General features: G+C 44.2%; 1 long non-coding RNA gene and 1 pseudogene across 3 annotated transcripts in view; one reads left to right on the top strand and one right to left on the bottom strand.

Moving 5' to 3' along the window:
* Nucleotides 1-966: 966 nt before the first annotated feature.
* LOC308627776 overlaps nucleotides 967-21,501 on the bottom strand; it is a 32,812-nt gene continuing 12,277 nt past the window's right edge. Inside the window, exons 2-3 of one of the 2 annotated variants that reach the window (XR_014017433.1) lie at nucleotides 15,230-15,648; nucleotides 967-1,708 (exon numbers count right to left, since the gene is read on the bottom strand). This is a non-coding gene — a long non-coding RNA (uncharacterized lncRNA). Of the gene's footprint in view, nucleotides 1,709-3,712; nucleotides 4,465-15,229; nucleotides 15,649-21,501 lie in introns of those variants that run through there. The other variant, XR_014017434.1, reaches the window with a different exon arrangement.
* LOC308627684 (putative RNA-binding protein 46) lies at nucleotides 10,083-13,020 on the top strand (annotated as a pseudogene). The gene is made up of 2 exons: nucleotides 10,083-11,517; nucleotides 12,817-13,020. The product of its transcript is annotated as a putative RNA-binding protein 46 (transcript).

Raw genomic sequence — 21,501 nt, 5'->3', positions numbered from 1 at the left:
CTCCACCCCGTTATCGGGGAACCTAGGTTTCTTCTACCAAGTGCTCTTGCCACTTGGCATACTTTACTTCCAGAGTCTCAGAGTTCTCCACCAGATCCTCTGTACCCAGCCAGCAGATAAGGGAAGAGCAAGTGAGAACACAGAGATCTCCTGGGATGTTGTTAAGGACCCAGGCCTGAAAATAGCAGACTTTATTTCCGTTCATATGCCACTAGTATTCAGAACTCAGTCACGTAGCCCCACCTAACTATGAGAGAGGCTGGGAAAATATAGGCCACCTACATGTCCATAAGGAAAAGGAAATGCTAGTGAACATAGCAGTCCCTGACCCCACTGTTCAGCCCTTCTTCCCCAACTCCTGTTTGGAGTTGTCTCTGGCCTGCTGTCATGGAACCAATAATCCAGAGACTGGCAAACGGCCTGTGGGTTAAATCCAACCCATGGCCTGTTTTTGTAAATAAAGTTTTATTGGAACACAGCCACGCCCATATTGTCTTTGGCGGCATTCCTGTGATAATGGCAGCGTTGAACAATTTTGACAGAGCCCACAGTAACCCGCAATGCCTGAACCATTTACTATCTAGACCTTTACAGAAAAATTTGACAATTCCTGCAAAAATACATCAGCTTTCCAAATTCCAAAAGTGTGTTGATCTCTCTGAACTCTGACTTTTCTTCTGTTTCTTTCCCCTTGCGGTGCAGCATGCTGCACTGGGCAAACCAGTGGATGAGACCACCTCTGGAGAAGGGTTCCGATGTGCTGGGGAAGAACTTGGAGGCTCGCTTATTCCTCGGGTGATTGGGGCATTTTGGTCATTTTCGTAACATTGCTGAAGTTTTCCATGTTTTTAGGTTTAAGGAAACTTTCTGAATTTAATTCTTTTCACTTATTCAGCTTCCAAATGAAGTTCTCGTATCACTTGGAAGTTTTATATATGTTTTCAAAAATGGAAGAGAAAGCAGACAATGTGACTGTGGTCAACTAAATACAAAAAAAAAAAGGGTTATAGGAAGAGCAAAAATTGGAAAGAGAGCTGAGAAATGTTATGACTCACAAATGTTATCTCACAAACTGCAACCCCAACTCTACCCCTGTAAAATCATCTTATTGTTGCTACTGAAAAAAAGAATAACTGCAAATATGATTTATTGCATAAGTTGTGCTATCTTTGTAAATTCAAAGATTATATGTCACTTAGGTCATTTTTAACTAACAATAGCTATATGTTGCTTCATTTTCCTTTATTATATATAACATTATTAAACTTTGCTGTATGATCAAGGTCTCTTGGATCCTTTATTTAATAAAGATTTTGAGACTCCAAAAGAGGCTGCCTCCCCTCTCGGATGGCCTCTTCTTCCCTGGAGTTTCTGTGATTCACTGCAGCACCATCCAACTCCTGGCTGCTCTGCCGAGCCCTTCTGCCGTGTTTCTAAGGACATAGGTTTGGTTTCTAAAACACCAACACCTCCCCGCCTCTCCCAGTGCTCAGAAAAAGTTTCCACCTTCTGGTTTGGGGCTTTGGCCAGAGCCCACGCCCTGTTCGCAGATGTGCCGGAAGGGAGCCCAGGCCCTCTGGTGGAGGCGCTGTCTTCTCAGCCCATGGAGTGGCTGGTCGGAGGTGATGTGGATGCTGCCCCACGAAAGTCACCGGGAGACTCTGGGGTTGGGGCTGGAAGATTTGCAGACTCTTCCTCTGGGCTCCACCTGAAAGAGAAGTTCTAGGCTATGAAGCTTGCGAGGACTTCTTGTTTCCTGCTTTGTGAGTCTTTTTCACTAATCCCCCTTTTTCATGGATCACTGGGCCATCTGAGATCAGAGCTTCCCTGCACTCCAGCTGAGACCAGGGGAAATCTCTCTCTCCTCTGCCCCCAAAGGGTCCTGCTAAAATGTAAGCTTCATGAAGACAGGGACGTTTGTCTCTTCACTGATGGATTCTAGAACAGTCCTAGTACATATTAGGTGCTCAATAAATATTTGCTGAATGAATGGCTCTTAGATGACTGAGCAAATGGCACTTGGGAATGACTCTGTGTCTGCTTATTGATGATTCTTTTTTCATTTCTTTGACAAAAAAACAAAAGCAAGAAGAAAAAACAAAACACAGGTTTCACTCAGGTAATATTTACACACAAAGAAACGTACAGGTCTTCAGTGCACAATCTGATGAGCTTTGAAGATACATATTCCCTATGCAACCAATATTCCAATCAAGATTTATAATATTTCCATCACCCCAGAAAATAACAATGTCTTTTATTAATCAGCTTGGGGTCCTACCTTATATTATGTATTCCCCTTCAGAATTCTCATTTCATTTTATCTTATTATAAGAACTCATGTCAGCCTTCACCTACCAAAGTATAAGCTCAGTGAAGTTGGGGACACCGTGACTCATCACGGCCTCTCCAGAGCCAGGTGGCTAAATAAATGTTAAAGAATGCACTCCTGGATAATCTGAAGATAAGGCTTACAACAAAGATGCACTGGGGCGCATGTGACCTATTTCTGAGTGAAGTGCTGGGTGGAGAGCACAGAGAGAAAATACAGGGTGGAGGAGAAGGAAAAGCCAGCTTAGCTGAAGACAGAACAGAACAGAGTTCAAGAAGGGCCAAACAATGGGACACACAGAGACCTCATAATTTTGTCGCAGGTCAGATCTACTTGCAAGCAAAAGGATTCCCTTCCCAATCATTCAATGAAAGATTAGCATGCTTCATCTCCACACCAAAACCCACACCCCAGGTTTGCTAGTTAGCAGTGCTTTGCACCCCCAGTGGATGTTCAACACAAGCTTCGTCAATAGAATTTATTGAATACCTGTCTTATCTCATGATACAGCTGTACCTGACCCAAACAACTAGGACTCAAAGGACCCTTCAGGAAATGGGCTAAGATCTGGAACCAACCAATAGCATCACGGCGCAGAATAGGGGCTTTGGAGCCAGTTGACTGCATTCAACTTCCAGCACCACTACTAGATTTGCGCCTCTGGGCATGTTATTTAACATCTCTGTTCCACAGTGTTTGCATTTGTAAAGGAGGATGACAAGAGGGACAAGCTTCCTGTGAGGATTAATGAAAACAAAGCACATAAAGAGTTTAGCACGAGCCTAGCATATACTAAGCGCACAACGACGGTTCTCATTATTAGCAACTCTTGGAAAGTGAGCCTGACAAGAACACCCCCAGCTGCGGGAGCTGAGCAAAAAGTATCTCATCCATTCTGGGGTCAGCTACAGTATTGGGAAGATGTGGCCTCAGCAGGTCCTAGTCCCAGCAGAGAGGGGACCTTGGAGAATCTGAAGGAGGCAGCAGAACAGCCCAACGAGCAGGAACAGAAAAAGCTTGGAATTCAGGGGCAGTGGAGATGGAAGATGAGCCTGGGAGAAATACTCAAAGAAAGGGTGGAAACTGAAAATGAGTGACCGGTCCAGAAATGTGGAGGCAGTTCTGCCATCAAACCTAATACATCAAATTCCTTCCCCCCATTTTTTTCTAATTAGGCTACTGGTACACAGAAGGTATGTGCTCAATATTGGTACATGCACAAATACATCATGTGTTTGTCATGAGGAAAAGATTATGGTAATTAACACAGAATATTGAAAATACAAATGGAGGAAAAAGAATTTGTGATACATTTCCCTGATAAAATGTGGCTCTCAGCTCTATAAATCAGACTGATGATGAAATGCAATTGTAAGTTGGTAAGAACTGTGAGAGCTGGGGTCTGGAAACTTGAGCTAAGCATCACTGCATCCCTAGATCAGAGCAAAGCAGGGAGGGAAGAGGCATGTCTTGGATGAGAAGCTGGTTCCATGTAATTTTTTTCCTTTTTCAGGCCACTTTCTCAATATCACAATTATTAATTATCTATACTCCCTATTAGAAGGACTCCCTCCAGGCAAAAAGCAGTTGATGTTTAAAAAAATGTAGTTCTTTAAAGGCTTAGGCCTATGACTGTCCCCTCTGTGATGTTCTAAAAATGCTTCCCTTGGCAGTTCAGCTATGACTCACATGGATCAGAATGGCATTTCAGGGAAATTGTCTTTCTCTGTCTCTGAAACTAGGCCTACAGTCTAGTCTCTGTTCTTGGTTTCTCTTGTTCAGCTGATGAGGCTTTATGGTGCCATCTTGGTGAAGGAATCAGAGTTATATCTGCAAACAGAACCCCTCCACTCCATCATGTGTCCCATTTGCTGTGGCAGAAGCCAAGGCTGAGGGCTTCCGCTTCTTGGTGAGGAGGCCTGGGACAATCTCTCTGGGCCCCGAAATTCCTGGTTGTCCTTCTCCACTGGGGTGGGCTGTTGCAGGCACCCGTGGGAGCAGGTGGCACTGCATCCTCCCTGGCACATTCAGCCTTTGGCTTAACACAGAAGCAATCTGACTTGGAGAGTGAAGAAGGGATTCCTTCCCCAAGGGATCTGTTTAGCTGGCAGCAGTTCTGGTTAGAAATTTACCTGTTGGCACAGAAAGAAAAGAACAGAGTAATTCTGTCAAAGCTGTACAATCAAACTGGTCAGCCCTCTCTGAATGAAGGCCTAATGTTGGAGTTAGCTCCGTGCCCCATCAGCAGGAACAAGTAGACCTATTATTGGATAAAAACAATTACCTGCATGCCAGGAGGCAGCGTGCTACAGTGGAACCAACATGCTTTGCTTGTGTCCCATCACTGCCACTTTCCTGATAAGTGATCTTGAGAAAGTTATGTCAACTCTCCATGCTTCAATTTTCTTATCTATGAAATAGAACTAGTAAAACCAGTCTCATAGGGTTTGGGGAGATGACTAAATGAGACTGGTCATGGAAAGGGGGTTGCAAAGTGCTTGACACATAGTAGGCCCTCATTATTGCTAGTTTCTCAACATATGTCTCTTCCCTGTTCCTTTCCCTTTCCTGCTGGCTCTCAAAAACGCAAGGAGAATGGAAAGAAATAAAAGTTATGAAGAATAAAAGGGTAATACAGGCAGGCAGGAAGACAGAACTGGCAGGAAAAGTCTGAGAAGGAAAGCTCAGGAATTCGGAAACCAGAACAATGATGGTGTTTTGTGTACTAGTAGGTTCTGCAGCAGATATCTGTGTATTTTTTCTGTCTGCTGAATGTCCTTCCTCCCTGTTCAAGTTTTCTGTTGCTGCATAACAAATTACTCTGAAACTTAGCAGCTTAAAGCAATGTACATTGATGACCTCACAGATTTCCTATGGGTCAGGAATGTGAGTGTAGTTTAGCTGGATCATCCAGCTCAGGGTCTCTCACAGGCTGCAATCAAGGAGTCGGCCAGGGCTGCCCTCACTCAAGGTTCAGGTGGGAAAGCATCCACTCCCAAGCTCAGTCAGTGGTTATTGGCAGGACTCAGGTCCTTGTGGGCTATTGGATTGAGGGTCTCAGTTCCTCGCTGGCTATTGGCCAGAGGTGATCCTCAGTTTCTTGCCGCATGAGCCTTTCCATAGAGCAGCTTATAACATGGGAGCTGGCTTCATCTGAGTGAGCAAGGGAAAAAGGGGGAATCACAGACTTCAGTAAAATAATGTCAGAAGGAATATCCCATCACTTTTGCCATATTCTATTCATTAGAAGTGAGTCGCTTGGTCAAGCTCACATTCAAGGGGAGGGGATTACATGAAGGCCTAGACATCAGGAAGTGGTGATCTCTGGGAACCTAGAAGGCTGATTACCTCACTGCCCTTCTGGTGAGAGCAACCCTCCTCCCTCTATAAAGGCACATATGATTCTGGTAAGATCACTCTCCATGATACCTGCCATCCCCACCCCACCCCACACTGGGATAACTTGACACCCAGGTCACCAATCATCACAACACATCCAGTTGGCCACAGTGATTGGTCCAAGAAGTAGCCATGTGACCCAAGCTGGGCCAATCAGAGTCTTTCCTTGGGATTTATATATACTGAAACAAGGAGGCAGAAGTTCTCTCTTTCATCTGAAATCACTAACATGGAATGATGTAGCCTGGGGTTTTCTTTGGCCATATCCTCTAACAACCATAAAAAAAGAATTCCAGTTGTACCAGGAACAATTGAAGACATCACATTTTGAAGCAGAGACAAAAGATCTGAGATTAAAAAGAGAGCACAAATAAACTAATGACATTTGTTTTTCACCCTTGAAGCTAGTTCCACCCCTGAAAGCTAATGTAACTCCCTTTTTCACTTGAGATAGTTTAAATTGGGTTATGTCTCTTGAAGCAAAAAGAAACTTGGTTAATTCAGCCTCAGTTTTTGCATCTGTAAAATCAAAGATCTAAATCAAATGATCTCCATGGCTTTTTCCACGTTTCAAGTGCTAAGATTTGGACTTGAATGGTCTGATCCTTTACCAAGAAATGGATTTTTCAGAAGTGGGGAAAGAGTAGAAGGAGCAGCCTGAAGAAAGAGGAGTGCATAAGGGGGTCAGGGGTACTCCTATGACCTATGGAATCCAAAGACCAAGTCTGCCTTCTTCATAATTTAGCAAGGCTCCAAGTTTTAACTCAGAACCTTAAGAATCCCACCAAAAAGGACTCATGCCTTAGTGATCCAGGGTAAGACTCAGACATTTGCTTCTTTCACATGCTGCTGGAGCCATGATAATACTGTCTCAGGGACATGGGCTTTAGAGGCAGTAGCCCTGGGCTTAATAATTATAATAATAGGGCTTCCCTGGTGGCGCAGTGGTTGAGAGTCCGCCTGCTGATGTGGGGGACATGGGTTCGTGCCCCAGTCCGGGAAGATCCCACATGCCGCGGAGCGGCTGGGCCCGTGAGCCATGGCCGCTGAGCCTGCGCGTCCGGAGCCTGTGCTCCGCAACGGGAGAGGCCACAACAGTGAGAGGCCCGCGTACCGCAAAAAAATAAATAAATAAATAAAATAATAATAATAATAAAATAATAACATCTAATGATTACTGAGTGTGTACTACACACCTGGCAATATCTTACATCACAGCTTCTTGACTTACTAGGTATGTGACTTTAGGCAAGTGACTTACCCTCCAGAAGCCTCTGCTTCTTCATCTGTAAAATGGGGGTAATAATAGTTCCCTTCTCACAGGTCTGTTGTGAGCATTCCTATGAGTCAATGGAGGTAAAGCACCAAGCACAGTACCTGGCATGTGCTGTTCTTCTTCAAATGTTCTTCTTTGCCTTTTACACCCAGCTCAAATATCCTCCATTCCACAAGCTGTCCCCAGTTGCCCTCCACCTCCTCTGTGCTCCCACAGCACTTTACTTCTGCCTGCTTTTCTAGCCCTATGGCCCTGCAATATATTCACCTGTTCACCTAGTTATCACTCCTGGCCGACCATACCTTATTTATCTTTGGGTTCCTGAGGTCTAGATCCATGCCAAACACACAGTAGGATCTCAACAGATCCAAATGGGTTGATAAGCAAAATATATATCAGCCTCTCAAGCAGAGGAGCAGACAGTCTGATTGGGAGCAGGACACACCCAACCAGGACACCGCCTCGTTGGGCATTTAGGATTTTTGTCAGGCGAAATTCTGATGTGTTTCTCTAAAGCTACTCCTCCAATGAAACCACAAATTGCTCAAGTGAAAAGTAATAGTTCCTCACAACTGGCAGGACAACCCGCCAGTAACCAGTGTGGAGCCCAGTGTTAATGGGTGTGGTGCAGCTGGTTTGGAAGCCTACCAAAGAGACAGCAAGTAAACACGACGGTTGCCTGGGTGCACAAACACCAAACCAGCTTCTCATCACCTCATCCCTGAGACAGTCCAGTCACAGCATCTGTGACACCCAAAAGTGGTTACTTGTCAGCTCCTGTCAAGTGCAGCAGCAAGGGCCAACCACCCCCAAAATGCAGATCTTAAGGACAAAAACACAATAACAGCAGTTTTTATAGGAAACTAAGCAGTGTGTGTGTGTGTTTGTGTGTGAGTGTTCAGAAAAAGTGGTCATTTTCTAAGGTGAGTATAAGACAAGGGACTGTGTTAAAAGAGGAAATATTTCTCCCCTTCTAAGACCACATTCTTCTCTCCAGCTAGAGGCTACGCAGGGCTAGAAGGGAAAATTGGTTAGAATTTTGCACCCACCCAACTAACTACAGAAAGACACCCTGGGGGACAGTCTGCTAGGCTACACGGGGCTGACCACACGGCACTTCATTTCTCACTCATGTGGGTCTCAGGGAAGCAGTGTGAAGTGCTTTTGGAATCTATAAGGAGAGTGGGGAAGGAAACTGGAAGCATGCCTGGCTGGGGTGGCATGAATAGAGGAATAAAAGATTTTAAATACAATTTTTATCCCCTTGTGTTGATTGGAATTCAACTACAGGGCATAGTAGAGCTTACAGGATTACGGTGGGTGGTCTCCCCCATGACAGGAATTCAATAAAACTCCCTTACCCCCAACTCCTCTTCCCCATCTCTTTGTTTCTATTCATTCACTCATTTATTTATCTATACCCTGCCTGGTTCCCAAAAGCAATGCAGCCTCATATTCTACAGGCCCTGGGGAGCTACCAATGGTTTTTAAGCATGGGAGCTCCATGATCAAATATGACTTTTAGAGCATCTAGAATCAGTGATGAGGATGGAATTAGAGAAGACAGAGGCCAGCAGCCATCCAGATGTGTACAAACTAGTGGCTGTGGAGGAGAGAGGATGGAGATTATTTAAGAGAGAGGATAATCAGGATTTCTTGGCTTGGCCAGAATGTGGTTGGTGGAGAGAGAGCAAAAAATAACTAGAAAATTTCTTCTTTAGGTGATTTTGTGAATGATGACACTACCAAAGATTGACAATACAGAGGAGGAGAATTTTGGAGAAGGGGAGATAAAAAGCACGAGGAACCACTTTAGTGAAAGATGCCATACAATGATATGTCCTGTTACCAGTGCAGGGGACAGATAATGTTGCTAACATGGGGTCATTTTTTGCTCCAATGATCTGTTGTGGGTTGACCTCCAGCTGCATCACGTGAGGTTGCTCTGATCCACATCTACAGCTGGTCTTAGATGCTGATCGTGCCCCATGGTATGATCACTATGGTCGCTACAGGAACTTTGAGAGTGTAGGAATGGGGCAGTACAAGCCTAGGCCCACCCCTTAGAGACCACCCAGAAGGCCTCTTTTACTGATAGTGCTCCCTGCGTGTACCACTTTCACATCTAAATATCTAGAGGTTGGACAGACATCCACTGGTAGTGGAAAACTGAGTACACCAGGGTAGGTGATCTGACTGTTGTGATCATCCTCAGGCCCTGCCTTGAGTCTCTGCTCAGATCTGACCTCCTAGCTTGAGGGATGGAGGGGGAAGAGGAATCCTTTCCAAGCAGCCTAGTCTTCTCTCTTTTCCCCCAAAACACCTTCTGCCCATCTCAGAGCCTCTGCTCCTCCTTCCTTGTCCCCAGAATGCCTTCCTTTTCCATACTGGGCAAGTCTATTAGCCGGGCAGCTTCCTGAGTGGGAGAGTTGTTATCTGTTGGAGCAGTCTACCTCTGGACTTGGTAGGCTGTCTGTCTCTGTTTGCTGCACACATAGAAAGCTTTCGTTCAGCTTGGAAGTTTTTTTTGTTTTGTTTTGTTTTGTATTGCTTATTTATTCTCACTTTGTTCTAAATAAAAGTTTGAGGGCTTCCCTGGTGGCGCAGTGGTTAAGAATCTGCCTGCCATTGCAGGGGACACGGGTTCGAGCCCTGGTCTAGGAAGATCCCACACGCCGCGGAGCAACTAAGCCCATGCGCCGCAACTACTGAGCCTGTGGTCTAGAGCCCGCGAGCCACAACTACTGAAGCCCGTGCGCCTAGAGCCTGTGCTCCACAACAAGAGAAGCCACCGCAATGAGAAGCACACACACGCAAGGAAGAGTAGCCCCCGCTCGCCACAACTAGAGAAAGCCAGTGTGCAGCAACGAAGACCCAATGCAGCCAAAAATAAAATAAATTAAAGGGAGACCAGGCTAGGCGTGAGGACCTCGCAAGCTCCTCCACGTGGGCTCCCCTCCCCCCTGCGGTGACCCCCGCTCCCACCGACTGGCCCTGAAATGGTGGCGGCGGTTTGTGGTCGTTGGTCTCAGGCATTTAGGACCAACATTTGAAGACCGGGGGGGAACTGCAACCATGAATGAAGAAAATACAGATGGAACAAATGGATGCAGTAAAGTCCGAACTGGTACTCAGAATGAAGCAGCATTACTTGCTTTGATGGAAAAGACTGGATACAACATGGTTCAAGAAAATGGGCAAAGGAAGTTTGGTGGTCTGCCTCCAGGTTGGGAAGGTCCACTTCCACCTAGAGGCTGTGAAGTTTTTGTAGGAAAAATACCTCATGATATGTATGAAGATGAGTTAGTTCCTGTATTTGAAAGAGCTGGAAAGATATATGAATTTCGACTTAGGATGGAATTTCGTGGTGAAAATCAAGGTTATGCTTTTGTTATGTGTACTACAAAAGAAGAAGCCCAGTTAGCCATCAGAATTCTTAATAATTATGAGGTTCGACCAGGGAAGTTTATCGGTGTGTGTGTAAGCTTGGATAATTGCAGATTAGTTACTGGAGCTATTCTGAAGGAAAAGAAGAAGGAAGAAATCTTGTATGAAATGAAGAAAGTTACAGAAGGAGTTGTAGATGTCATTGTTTACCCAAGCGCAACTGGTAAGACCAAAAATCGCGGTTTTGCGTTTGTTGACTATGAATCTCACAGAGCTGCTGCTATGGCTAGGAGAAAACTAATTCCAGGAACCTTCAAACTGTAGGGCCATACCATTCAGGTAGATTGGGCTGACCCAGAGAAAGAGGTTGATGAGGAAACCACGCAGAGAGTTAAAGTTCTCTATGTACGAAAAGTAACGATCTCAACTACAGAGGAAACAATTAAAGCAGAATTCAATAAATTCAAACCTGGTGCAGTTGAATGAGTAAAGAAACTTAGAGATTATGCTTTTGTTCACTTTTTCAACCGAGAAGATGCAGTGGCTGCTATGTCTGTTATGAATGGAAAATGCATTGATGGAGCAAGTATTGAGGTAACACTGGGAAAACCTGTAAATAAAGAAAACACTTGGAGACATCATCTTAATGGTCAGATTAGCCCCAATTTGGAAAACCTGATTGTGTTTGCTAACAAAGAAGAGAGCCACCCAAAAACTCTAGGCATGGCACCAACTCTTCCAGCTTGTCTCAATGGCCAGCATGGCCCAAGCCCCCCTGAAATTGAAAGATGCGCTTATCCATTTTTTCCTGGAACAAAGCTTACTCGAATTAGTATGCATTCTTTAAAATCCAATCATTTCAATTCTGAAGTAATGCATTTGGATTATTACTGCAACAAAAATAATTGGGCACGACCAGAGTATTATTTATATTCAACAACAAGTCAAGATGGGAAAGTACTCTTGGCATATAAAATCATTATTCCTGCTATTGCAAATGCATCCCAGAGTTACTTCATGCCAGACAAATTCTGTACTACATTGGAAGATGCAAAGGAACTGGCAGCCCAGTTTACGTTACTTCATTTGGACAGGGGACACAATCTCTTCAGCCTGGACCTATGTAGAAGAATTTGGAGAAAATAAACAGGTCCTTTCTGATGCTGCTTGAGCTTATTCTCCTGCAGTTGATCTCATTTCCGTTGGCTTAATATTAAGTCCCATGACAACACTAAGTTAACATTCATTTTTAGCCCTCATTTATAGCACCAGGAAAATATAGAAAAAATTTTACCTGTGCATTAAATGACCTAATTTCTTCTGTTCCTAGAAACACCGTACATTTTATAAATAATCACTTCATAGTCATTTTCACACCCTTGGCTTACACTACACCAAAGAACATAGTTGAGTTTTTGGAAAGTACAGGATTTACAGATTTGGTCTTTAGTACTCACACACATCTATAAACATTATAAGTAATGAAGCAAGAAATTATTGATGCGTAAGATGAATGTTTATTGTGGAACAGTAATATTTCAAATGTTGGTTTTTTTTTTTTTTTGCGTTACGCGGGCCTCTCACTGTTGTGGCCTCTCCCCCTGGGGAGCGCAGGCTCCGGACGCACAGGCTCAGCGGCCATGGCCCACGGGCCCAGCCGCTCCGTGGCATGTGGGATCCTCCCGGACCGGGGCACGAACCCGCGTCCCCTGCATCGGCAGGCGGACTCTCAACCACTGCGCCACCAGGGAAGCCCCTCAAATGTTGGTTTTTAAGGAAATAATTTGGTTTAATTTTTGGATTTTTCTGTACTGTAAGTTGATAATAGTTTCTTGAAGTTTATTTTATAAAGATGATTCATTTTACTGTTTTATGGTACCAGTAGAATTCTAATGTTAAATTGGTTTATTGGGTTGTATAAATGTTTACATTAGTATTTAAATAATGAAATATTAGAGAGTTTTTTCAGTCCAGGGGTAAGTGTTTCTGCTGGTTTGATACCTAATACAGTTTCAAAAAAGAAGCAAATATGAATTCACTGTTTTATATCTTTTCTCCATGGACGACCCCTTAGTGTCAGTACCACATTTAAAAGGAGCTTCACTGTGGATAGACCAAGAGAAATCAGAGATTCCCTTTTTTGGTGATCATAAAGACACAAAACAATTAACAGATATCCAAGAATGCATTCTAGTAAGATCTCTGAAGCATTGTGTCAGTGAAAATTTACTTAATACTGACTGATGAAACTATCAGGATTTGCAATGCAGTGAATGCTGAAACAGTCTTTATCAGCAATATAAGATTATCAGGATTTTGAATGTTAGAACATTATGTGATTATAGTTTTAATGCTTTGTCTCTTTGAATTAAATTTGTAACCATAAAGATGTGAAGCATAATTGTTATGTATTTATTTACAGACTACAATTTCTGTCACAGTTCAGTAAATAGTCTTTCCCCTGTTAGTGCTACTCTCTCTTCTGGGACTCCCAGTGTGCTTCCTTACACTTTAAGGCTTTATTCTTATCCAAGCTATCTATCCTTTGTCACCAACAGTATCACTTGCTAATGGCAGCCATGTTGGACAGCGGCTATATATCTCCAATCAGGCCTCATCCTTCTGAAGAAAATATTGTCAACAGGAGTATGAAACTTTCCTTGTAAAGCATGCAAATTAAAATACTGTTTTATTGGGCTTCCCTGGTGGCACAGTGGTTGAGAGTCCGCCTGACGATGCAGGGGACAAGGGTTCGTGCCCCGGTCTGGGAAGATCCCACATGCCGCAGAGCGTCTGGGCCCGTGAGCCATGGCCACTGAGCCTGCACGTCTGGAGCCTGTGCTCCGCAACGGGAGAGGCCACAACAGTGAGAGGCCCGTGTACCACAAATAAAATAAAATAAAATAAAATACTGTTTTATTTTAGAATCAGGTTTGTACATTTGGTTTTAAAATGATAATTATATATTTATTTCAACATAGTAAATATCAGTCACAATTCATAATAACCTACAGTTGTAAAACTTGTAAAAATGCTAAGCTTTAAAAGTTACTCAGTGATTTCTCTTGATAAAGGTATAACAAACTGCTGTTCTTTTTAAACTTTTGGGATTTTAAATAACTTCTGATTCCTGAGTGGTCAGTAGAACCCAGAAGTTTACATTAAATTTTTCATTATAACTTTGCTAAATAGAGTTTCGCAAGTATTAAAGCACTTGCAGACAATGGTTACACTAGATTTGATTACCAAGGATCACTATCTGTATTAGCAATTAGACCAATTATATAAACGGAAGCATCTAATTATTATGTAGAAAGAAATGAAGGGCAAAAAGATTAAGATGCAAATTTTATGCAGTACTAAAGAAAAAGCAATCTACCATTGTGGTCCTTGAAAATAACTATAAATATTTTACTTAATAATTGTTGTAGAAATAATTATAATTTTGCTGTTAATGTATTTAAGGTTTTTATAGATATGCTCCATTTGTGTTTTTGATATTCACTGTATAGTTCTTTGAGTAATAAGTGTTATGGTTTTTAATGTTGAAATCATGTGTTGTTTAATTTTTGTACTTGAATTCAAATTCTGTGACATTAAATATACAATGCTTCTAAAAAAAACAACTTTGTTTTAAATAAAAGTTTGAGGCATCTCTCAGTACAGTGGGTTTTTAAAAAAATAAGAGCAGAGGGCCTGGGGGATAGCTTGCTTAGGGCTAAAAGCCCAAGGAGCAAATGTAGAGTCTCCCCCTGCTGGCTGGTTTAGCCTTTGGGAAGCCCGGCGCAGTTTCACAGGGGAGAATCAGCCAACTTCAGAAGATACTCTTCCTGTCCGAAACAATGGTCAGTGCCCCGGTAGACTGACCCTGTTTAAAACTCATTCCATCACTTTCTGCCCCTCTCTTTCACCAGCTCTTGCACAAATATTCAGGGTCTTAATTTGTTCGCCTGTGGAACATTTCCTGGCCCCTGACGCTGAGCCAGCACTTTGCCAGCAGTGGGAGCCTTCAGGCGAATGAATCACACTCCCCGCCCCGGGAGTCCAGCGTTAGCAGAGCTGCTCTCTTTCTGTAGCAAAGCCCTAGCCAGCCCCGGCTGGGCACACTCAGATTAAAGGGGCTCCCCTGCCAAGGGCCCAGACTCAGGCCCGTGAGGGAGGCTTAGAATCTATCTAGGATTTTCAGGAAACGGGTGTATTTTTTCAGGAGTTAATTTAGCAGTTATCCCAGTGCTTCTGCTGGGCTGAGGCAGAACCATGCTGCCCCCTACAGGTAGGAGGGAGAGGTACGCATCCTGAAGGCTGCAACCCTGGCTGGCCGTGCTCCACCTAGGTGACCTTCATCTCAGAGGGCTCCCCCACCTGGGCAATGCTCCCAGTGATGCTCAACACGTGATCCCCAGACTAGTGGCAGAGGCCACACTTGGGAACTCGTTAGAAATGTTAATTCTCAGGCTCCACCCCAGTCCTACTAAAAGGCAACTCCAGGAGTGGGACCAGCAGTCTGCTTTAGCAAGTCCTCCAGGGGATTCTGATGCACCTCAAGTTTGAGAACCACTGGTCCAGAGAGAGCAGTGTGGCCACCTCTGGGGGCCCTACTTTATGGCTTGGCTTCATGAGACTTGGCAACTCCTGCCTCATATCAGCCTCAGAACCACAGCATTTCAGAGGTACCTACTGCAGACCCCTTCCCCTTAAAATGAGAACAATGAGGTGCAAGGGTGTGGTTTGCCCAAGGCAATCCTGTCAGGGAATTCTTCCCCAAACCTCCCAAATTACACGAGAGGAAAAGGAAGGCCAGTAAATGTGACCCTCCCGGGGTTCCTCAGACCTACCTGCTCTGGGTTTGGGGGCTCTGCCCAGCCTCTCCTGCGGGTCTGGCTCTCCCACGCCTGTGCCTGGAGGACTCGGAGCTCTGGGCCCTCGGGACAGAGTCCCCTCCCCTTCTCTTTTCTTCCTTTGAGCCATGTTCCATTCAGCCTTCTTTTTTTTTTTTTTTTTTTTTTTTTTTTTTTTTTTTTTGCGGTACGCGGCCTCTCACTGTTGTGGCCTCTCCCGTTGTGGAGCACAGGCTCCGGATGTGCAGGTTCAGCGGCCATGGCTCACGGGCCCAGCCGCTCCGCAGCATGTGGGATCTTCCCGGACCGGGGCACGAACCCATGTCCCCTGCATCGGCAGGTGGGTGGGCTTTGCACAGGCCTGTTCCATTCAGAGGGGCTTCAGCAGGTATTTGTAGCATGGCTGGACTTGGGAACTGGAATTAAAAGAAGAAAAGAGATGACCTTGCAGTGGTGTGGGAAAGGGAGCTCAGGGTATAAAAGGCATGTTCATTACAAACACACTCACTCACACACAAAGCTAATTCTGTTTTGTTTTCTGGGTACCCCACCTCCTCATTCCAAGGAAGTGGCCAATCCTTGTATTTCTTAGCCTCAAGAGCACTTGCTAAGTGGAAAAGTGGTGTTTCCAGAAGATAAACTCTTTTCCTGGCCTAAATGAAAGTTTTAATCTCCTTGAGGATATTCTATTAGTCTGGAAGTGGGCAGTGTTTAGGGAAGGGAATGAGGGGTGAGCTGAAGGAAGAGGGAGATTCATGGGTTCATTGAGGACTGGGACCCACACTGTACTCTCAATGCCCCAGGTATACGGCAGGGCCTCTGGGAGGAATGATGCACCTCAGGAGGCTAGCTGGGGGTCTGGGGTACCCATTTCACACAAAGTGGTTAAAAGAAATCAGGTGGCCTGGGCTTAAACTCAAGCTCTGCCACTGGCTGGCTATGTGCCATGGGATACCTGCTTCCCTTTATGTGCCAAAGTTTCCTCACCCATGATAATTAAAATCACATATTCCAAAGCATTTATTGAACTATATGCTAGGTACTGTTCTAGGGGCTTGAGAGATAGAAGTAAACAGATAAAGATCCTACCCTTTTAGAGCTTACATTCTACTGGGGGGAGGGAGACAGAAAACACTATTAGTATGTAAATCATATAGCCTAGAATGTGCTATGGGAACAAAAGTAGAGCAGGGAAAAGGGATGGTGAGTGTAGGGGATGAGGCACAGAGGCAGGTGGTCAGGATAGGCCTCATTGAGAACATAATATTTGGCAAAGACTTAAAGGAGATGAGGGAGAACTGTGAGTTATCTGGGAAAAGTATGTTCTAGGCTAAAGAGCAGTTGGCTCATATGAAATTATTTTTGTAAGGCACTACTGAGTCCCTGGTACTTTAGTAACATTCCATAAACATTGTTGTTGTTTTTATTGTTATTATCATTTTCATGCCCAAGTGTGGTCCAGCAGCTACCAGATACCGGGTTGCCATGTGGGCTAGGAAAAGAGCATATCCACAGTAGCCAACGTGCCCTGAACTGGGGGGACCCCTCCAAATGTTTTGCTCTGTATAAGAGCCCGAAGACCTTTGCCTGACTCTAGAATGAAGGGAGGTATCCCTAATAATGACGAAGACTGAATTTCTCTCCAGCCCTGCCAAATGGGGACTCAGAGGCAGACTCTATGATGATTTAAAGAAATAATGTAGCTTTCTAACCTGAGTTGATAAAGTAAGCTTCCTACCCAACCCAGAGGAAAATGGAAGGAGGCAGTCTAGACACACAATAGGGCATGAAAGATCTAAAAATGTCTAAATGCTGCAGATTAAGTAAATGTGACTTTAGTGAGGCATGGGACAAGAAAGGGGAAAAGACAAATAAGAGCTGGGGTCAGGAAGAAGAAAAATGTGTCCACAAGGATCATGTTGGAGGACATATCTGGAGATACTAGAAGGACAATGCATGTGACTCTACCAACAGGAGCAAGTCCTGAACATGTGACCAGAAAAACCAACCCCCCAAAGGAGGTGGGAGCAATAGACAGTCAGAGGGGCTGCTGGAAATGGGGGCCAAGAGTGGCATGTGGCTCCAGTGAACCAAGTTTGCCCACAGTCACAAATGTTTGGGCTCCATAGATCAGTGACCTTAAATGTGTTAGAGTTCTGAAATGTTAAAATCCTGGAAAGGGCTCTACTGCTTATCTAATCTGACCCCATCCTTTTTATAAGTGAGGAAGCTGAGACTCAGAAACATGAAACAGCTCACCCAAAGTCACATTGAATTTGTCAGGACTCTCATTCACAGGGACAGAAACCCAACTCAAACCAATTCAATAAGCAAAAGGGAATGTATTGGCTGGTGTAACTATGGGAACCACGACTGGTCCCCACACCAGGACTGAGACAGAAATTTGGCTGTGAAAAATTCTAGGATTTTGAGCAGAGACAAGATGAGAAATAGTATTCTGTGAAGATACAGGCAGGCATGGGACTCCCTGGAATTTATAAGACTTTTCCTGAAACTCCTTGTGTTTTATTTCCCAGAACAAAATAAATCAAACATCTACTTTGTGGGAGGTGGGAGCCTGCTTGCAGCTCTAAATGGCACTTTTCTCCAAGGACTTCTCAGTAAGGGTCTAAAACAGAAGTTGTAAACTCATGACCCATGAACTACATCGGATCTCCAACTATGCATCATCTGACCCACATACTGGGTGTTTTTAAAAATTCATTAACTTAACAAATAAATGTTGAGCATTTTCTATGTCCCAGGTACTATTCTAGGCACTTGGCATACAAAAGTGAACAAGACAAAAAAATCCTTGCCTTCGTATACTTTGATCATAATGGTAGGAATGGGCAGACCAATCAAAAAGTTTTTTAAATTACTGTCTAGTTAGAAGGTAGTAAATAGTATAGAGAAGAAAAAAACAGGGAAGGAGGAGACAGTATAAGGTGGGAGGGAGAGTGTGCTGTGGTCTTAAAGAGGGTGGTTGGGAAAAGCCAAGAGGGTGACATTTGGGCAAAGGCATGGGAGAAGAAACAAGCCTTGCAGGTGCCTAGAGGAAGAACATTCCAGGCAGAAGGGCCAGCAAGTGCAAAAACCTTGAAGCAGAAACATGCCTAAGACATTTAGGAAACAGCAAAGATGTCTGTGTCTTGGTTTTTTAATCCGTATGAACTGCCAGCATTTAAAAAGCTGGGAGACTTCACATCAACATCCAGATTCCCAGCTTGTCTTGAAAAAACATTCAGTTAGGATCTGGCAATGCTGGCTCCAAAGTATCCCATGAGAGAATGAGCTAGATCTGAGCAGCAGCTCTTCCCCTGTAATGGGACAAGCTTAGTCCCAGAGTCAGGGTAGTCCCCTCCCCACCCGAGTCCTTGCTCTCTGTTAGGCTCTCAGCTACTTCACTCATTTCAGTTGCCTCCTGGTCAGGCCCCTGCAGGCATTTAAGCTCTTGTAGCTACATAGACCAGGCTACAGTCACAGGTAAACCCCGACAGCTCAGTGGCTTAATATAACAGAAGGTTTATTTCTTGTTCACACAAAATCCAACAGGAGTAGAGTGATTCTTCCAGGCATCTATCCTTCATGAAGTGACTTCAGGGGACAGCTTATTTCCATCTTGTGGCTCTGCCGTTTTAACCTGTGGGAGCCTAAAGTGTTTTGACTTTTACAGCACATGCAATTGATGTGCCAGTGGGAGAGAAAGGTGAGAGGCACGAAGAGCATGGGGTTATGGAAACCGTGGTAAGAATCCGAAGAAAGAGAGAACATCTAAGTTGTCTTCCACTCCTGGATATAGTGTTGGATTTGGAGTAACTTGGGTTCTTTGGATTAGATAAAGCTCACTTGGGGTGAGCATTAGCAATATGCCTAAGTCCATAAAGTAAGGGGAAACCTCCCTGTGGGCTCTGGGATGTCTGTTCAAATCCCCCAAACAAAAGCCACACGGCCATTCCTCTGCCAAAGCAGTGCTGAACCCAAGCCCACCAGGATGGACAGGACCTTCTGTCTGGCTCCGACAGTAGGGCTTGGGAGCCAACTCTGCCTGCTCTGACCCCCCAAAAAGAACAAAGCCCAAGGGCCTGGTGTGTTCGACTCAGCTTTACCTCTTAAATGACTGCTTGCAAAACTGCCCTTCCCTTCCGGAATCTCATTTATGTCCCTCTCACTCTCAAATCTTCACTGTTCCCCTTTTCTAAGCATGGCCCATAGTCAGGAGTGTCAAGGACTGAGGTCATTGGATGTGCTGTCTACTGATGACTTACGAGAGGCCAGTTTTAACAGAAATTGTGGTTCCAGATAAATTGACTAGAGCCTAGATTCTGATAGGAAAGCATAGTCATGCTATAGGTTTTTGCAGTCAAGACATTGGGGTATGTTTTCAATGAGCTAGAAGAGAACAGGATCTTGAAGATGCCAGAAATAGGGAGATAATGGTTGATGGAAGTGGAGATGGGGAGTTACTGGTAAAATCAAGAACTCCAGAAAAGATTAGCTTTGGGAATAAAAATAGGATGTGGCTTCTTTGGAAATATGTAGAAAGAATGAAGGAAAAAAGCAAAGGATGGATGATAATGCAGATCAAATTGAGAGAGTGGAGAGGAGAGCTGAGGCCTTGACCCCCTCAGTAAACTAGGTGTGGAGGTCATCTATGGGGGTGGGGGAGGTCAGAAGTTCTTTGAGAAAAATGAAAAGGATTTGGAACAGCCGCCTTGAAGAATTCAATAAAAAGTTAAGAGGAATAAAAAGGCTACTCTGACAACAAAATGACTTATGAATTGGAAAAACAAACATGCCTGGATAATGCATTGGGTACAGATTGATTTCCTCCAGCAAAGTCTTTACAGGTCTCTGCTGACCGTACTGCTGGTTCGAACATCTATCTGAATGTCTAAGTCTGATAGAAATCTTTGGCAGAATAACTAATGGCTGGGATAACTATTAGCCTGCACTTCTCAGTACTTAGAGAAATGAAATGTTCCACTCACAGTAAGCTGTTAAAATCCTAATTATCCCCTTGGAGCCCAGCCCTCCCCATTTCAGAAACTAGCTCCTTTACAAAGAAATCTCTCTCTCTCTCTCTCTCTCTCTCTCTCTCTCTCTCTCTCTCTCACACACACACACACACACACACACACACACACACACACACGCGCACATGCACACGTACCCATTCATACACACCATGACTAAAATAAATGGATCTTCATTTCCTCATCTGGTTAGATACTCTAAGTCACTCCTTGACATGCTGACTTTCTGCTAACCCTATCGTTGATTGTTCCAAACAAAGTAAGCTTTCTCCCAGCTCCAGAGACAGCAGCGGCTGTTTTTTGTGGGAAAATGCATTTATATCAACACCGGACAACTTTTACTCCTTCATCACACTGTGGCTCATTATGAACGAAAGGCCAGTTCCTTTCCTCCTGGGCTTTTGTGGAGAGACTGAGAAAATCATTTCCTGGGGAAATGAAGGCTGAAAGCCCTGGCAGGGAGAGAGACAGGTCTGCAGAGAGGCATTGGAAAAGGTTGGCAGGGGGAGAGACGTAAGAGACTGATTCCAGAAACAAGGAACTGAATGATGACAGCACCTTCTTCGAAGCCTTAAAGGGCTTCTCCGTGGGCTCAGGCTTTTCAGCAAATAGCAGCCTGTGTGAAACAGCAAAAAGAGTTGCCTTTACTTGGTCCTAAGAACAAAGACTGAGTAACACAGCCTGCGAGGCCCCCAGGTCAACCAGAAGCCCCATGGCAGGTTGCCCAAAAGGGAACCCAAGAACAGAGTGCAGGTTAGAGGAGGTTTGGGAAGCAGAGCCATGCTTTAACCAAAAGGTGAGCAACAACAGAAGGAAGGGGAATGAAAGTCCTCCTATGTGGTCATCCCTGCACAGAAGATTGAATTAATTAAATTAAAGGCTCCAGTAATACTCTACAAAATTTAGAATTTGCAGCATTTTGTTATTTGGGAGCTGGTTTTAGATTGCAGTTAGACGTGTAGTTTAGTATATACAGATCATATGTGTTATAATTATTATGAATCCACCGATGGTAAAAAGAAAGAAAGAAAGGAAGGAAGGAAGAAAGGAAGACAAAAAAAGAAGGAACCAGCAGGGCTATAAGGAGGGAAGCTGCTATGGGGACATAGTTATGGACAGTTAAAGAGTACAAAGAATGTGGAATTAAATGAATAGAATGGGGCTACCCCTGGGAGATAAACAACTGAGTTGAAGCACAACCAGACAGGTGATATATTGTGTTCTTTCCCAAGG

The sequence above is a fragment of the Mesoplodon bidens genome (genome assembly GCF_964165515.1).
Source record: "Mesoplodon bidens genome assembly, chromosome: 14".
NCBI classification, from domain to species: Eukaryota; Metazoa; Chordata; class Mammalia; order Artiodactyla; family Ziphiidae; genus Mesoplodon; species Mesoplodon bidens.
Note: the sequence above shows the minus strand (reverse complement) of the source record. Positions and strands in the feature narration are given on the sequence as shown.